General features: G+C 43.6%; 1 non-coding gene across 1 annotated transcript; it reads right to left on the reverse strand.

The window, feature by feature from the left end:
• Nucleotides 1-3,332: 3,332 nt before the first annotated feature.
• On the reverse strand, nucleotides 3,333-3,406 carry TRNAK-UUU (transfer RNA lysine (anticodon UUU)). Its single transcript has one exon. It is a non-coding gene; the product is annotated as a tRNA-Lys (tRNA).
• Between the last annotated feature and the right edge of the window lie 547 nt (nucleotides 3,407-3,953).

Raw genomic sequence — 3,953 nt, forward strand, 5'->3', positions numbered from 1 at the left:
AAAATGCATCGGCTTGCTTGCTCATTAAGTTTACAAGGCCAGCTGCTTTTGAGATATTATAATTATAGTGGTTATTCGGCGTTGGAGGTAAGAGAGTTTTTTTTAGGTCTGGCCGTTCCTTCTGCTTCAAATTACTTGAGCTCATGTCAACAAAGTAACAACAAAACATAGCCAACGGTTCGTTGCTCAAGCCTTCCCTACTGCGCCTTCCCATGTCTCTCCTGCCGACCACAGTGCAGGAAATCTGAGTTTGCATTTGCGCGAAGAGACGTACAACACAAGAAGGTGCGCTTTTGTGCGCCGGGGACCACCCGGCCTATGCATTCCTCACTGTCGTGAGATCAGTTTACTCAGCAGAGCATGAGGCTGCAATTGGTTAGTAGGGCAGGCCTGACCAGAATAGTATATTTGGGGTCTTGTATTTGATTGCATTTTTAAAACAGTAACAGAACTTAACTGCAATGTTTAAATAGGTCTAGACATATTTAAACAGTGTCAATTTAATAGAAGAATTGTGGACAATTCAGAGGGGAGGCACCAATGTTTTTTTTTCCCATTGGGTGGATGCGGCATTAAAGAGTTTGAAGACCACTGGTCTAAGTGGACACTAATATACCTGGATGCTCCTGAATCATCGCAACAGATGCCAGCAAACCTGGCTGGAGAGCTACTGTGTTGGACTGATCCTGTCGATTCAAGTGGTCTTTCCTAGAGAGTCGGAGGTCATGGAAATAGATGGAGTTGATGGTAATCTTCAAGGCTTTGAAGTTTTCCCATCATCATCTGTCTCAAAAAAATGTGCTAGTAAAGACAGAGAATAAGGTAGCTGTCTTTTACATTAACCAACAGTGAAGCATGCATTCAAAATCCCTCAATGCAATAGCAGAACAATTGGGTTATTGGGCAGAGATCAACCTGTTGCACACGTCGGCAGTACACATCAAGGGCACCGACAATGTGATGGCAGACAGCTGGAGGTTTCCAAATTTGCTGGAGTTGACGTTATCCAGGTCGTTGTTATGAGAGATATGCCGAGAGTTTGTGAAACCCTTTCTGGATCTCTTTTCAAACAAGGACAATGCTCATCTTTGTCGATTCTGATCCAGGCTTCCGGAACAAGGAGCCTAGGTAGTGGACGTATTGGTGATAAAGTGGCTGAGAAGTCTCCTTTATACATTCCCCCACTTTTTATTGATAGAGATGGTTCTCTTCAAGTCTCAGCAGGGGGGAGGGAACTTTATTCTTGTGGGCCCTTATTGGCCAGAGATGTCATGGTTTCCTCTTCTGAACCCCTGGCTCTTCTACCTCCTTGGGTACTGCTCAAGTGTGTCTCTCTCAGAACGTCGTCCCTGACCTTCTTGCTCCAACTCACTCTATCGCTTTGGAGGTTGAGAAGTCTGGACTGCTAGCAAAGGGTCTTTCCTCTTCCTTAGTGGAGTTAATTCAGCACTCCAGCAGGCCTTCTACTTCGATGTCTTACTCAAAGAACTGGAAGTCTTTTGAGACGTGATGTTGTGCTCATGATCTTTTGGCACCTACCTGTAGTTTGTCTGCTATTTTGCATTTTCTTCTGAATGGGTTTCACTTGAATCTCTTTCCACTCTGAAAGCTCATTGCTTTGCGATAAAGGTTTTTAGGGACTTTTCTGTACCTTCGTCGATGTTACAGTCTTTGGTGTCTAGACTGTTCTGATCTTTTGTCAACTGTAAGACCAGTTGAAAAATCCCTTTCTCCAATTCAGAATCTTCCTACTCTTTTATAGGCTTTGCAATTTTATGTCTTTGAGGATCTGGATACTGTAGACATAAAGATTGTTTCCTATAAAGTTATTTTCCTATTTCCTATCACCTTGCTGAGAACAATTGGGGAGCTGGGAGCCTTAAAATGCTGTCCTCTCTTTATTTGATACTTTGGAAGATGGGGTAACTTTAAGGCTTGGCCTTACCTTTGCTGCAAAGGTTAAGTCTATTTTTGATAGATCTTAGGAAATAATTCTTCCTTCTTTCATTCCCTCTCCTTCCTCTCCGGAGGAACAATTGCTGAATACACTTGATGTTTAAAGAGCTCTTTTCATTCATGTCACCAGGCCTCTGCAGTTCAGGAAAACCGACTCCTTGTTTGATGACTTTTGGACAGCCTGGAAAAGACAAGAAGGTGACTTTTATGACTCTGAGTAGGTGGATTAAGTTGTCAATTTTTCTGGCTTTGCAAGGCTTTTTAGAATATCTTCCAGTTCAGGGATGGTCTACGAGAGGAATGGCCAACTCCTGGGTTGAATTCCAGTGAGTAACAATCTAGGAAATTCCTAGGGTGGCTACTTGGTCCTCAGAGCATACATTTGTCAAGCATTATGGCTTAATAATTTTTCTGTTTTGCATTTGAGTACCAATGTTTTGAACTCTGCATTACCCTTAGTCCATCTTGTCTTTGTCACAAACATTACATCCTGCCCACCTTCCCATCAGTCCTTTGGCAAGGGCTTGGCACCCAGGTTGGGTGCATGGGGCTAGCATTTAAGGATCCTCCTGTTCTTTCTTCCTGTTGGAAGGTGACATCACCTTACTTTGTAATGACTGTCACAAGGACGCAATGGACTAAGGCTAATGAAGATTACCAATAAGTAACCAACGCATCACCACTCTTTCTGAATGTGCGTGGCTCATTCCGCAGGACTAGTTCTTTGTATAATTCCTGGATTTTCAGAAGCCCTTTGATGGAGGCACCCCCACACTGAAAATTGTTTCAGCACCACTGTACAAGGGTCAGTTGTCATGCTCATCTGCGGCGTAAATTTGCATTGAAGTAGTCTAACTCCCCAGGCCTTGTCTTTTGCTCAATTTGCCTTTGTGAGTTTTCTCTCAATCACTGTCGACTTCCTTTGATCTTTCTTTCTTCTTTCACTTCACCTTCGCCTTCAGTGTATCTTTCGGCCCTCTTGAGAGACACACCCCCTTGTAGCCACTTCCATACTTCTGTCACCTAATTATTTTCCTATCCTTTCCCCTGTAACTTTGCTGATCCTAGCTATAGCATCACTATCCAGAATCTGTTCACCTGAGTTATGTTCCTCTTATCCCCACGCATCTAATAATCAGCTCTTGGTCTCCCTCCACCTCTCACGAGACATAGTCTGAGGCAGTGTCTCCATCTTGGAGAGACAATCCCTTGCACTTGTGTTGTTCTACTGGCGCTGCCGGCTTGAGCTTTGGTCAGCAGTGGCAAAAGAAGGACTAATGGAAAGTGAACGTATACTGGAGCAACAGAGTGTATGGATTTATAAGAGCTTGATTAAATGAGAAAAAAAGAGTTTAGTTGAGAGAAAAAATGCAACCTGGCCCGTACGGGGATCGAACCCGCGACCTTGGCGTTAAAAGCACCACGCTTTAACCAACTGAGCTAACCGGCCACGAGTACTACAGCTATCCTTTTTCCATGAAATGCAGATAGATAGAAGAGTTGGTCTTACTATCGCAATTCCTTCATACTTTTCTCCTTCCGCCCCCTGTCTGGATTACAATAACAAGAGCTGTGGAGTGCTGCACGCCAGCCTCAGTGCCTCTTCTTTCACTCAATCTCACTGTGTGCTGTGATATCTTTGTAACATCGCTTGTTGCCGGAAAAAAAGGAAAGGATGGATAGTATTTTTATTCTTTTACAACAAAACCCAAAATGCATCGGCTTGCTTGCTCATTAAGTTTACAAGGCCAGCTGCTTTTGAGATATTATAATTATAGTGGTTATTCGGCGTTGGAGGTAAGAGAGTTTTTTTTAGGTCTGGCCGTTCCTTCTGCTTCAAATTACTTGAGCTCATGTCAACAAAGTAACAACAAAACATAGCCAACGGTTCGTTGCTCAAGCCTTCCCTACTGCACCTTCCCATGTCTCTCCTGCCGACCACAGTGCAGGAAATCTGAGTTTGCATTTGCGCGAAGAGACGTACAACACAAAAAGGC

The sequence above is a fragment of the Pleurodeles waltl genome, chromosome 12 (genome assembly GCF_031143425.1).
Source record: "Pleurodeles waltl isolate 20211129_DDA chromosome 12, aPleWal1.hap1.20221129, whole genome shotgun sequence".
NCBI classification, from domain to species: Eukaryota; Metazoa; Chordata; class Amphibia; order Caudata; family Salamandridae; genus Pleurodeles; species Pleurodeles waltl.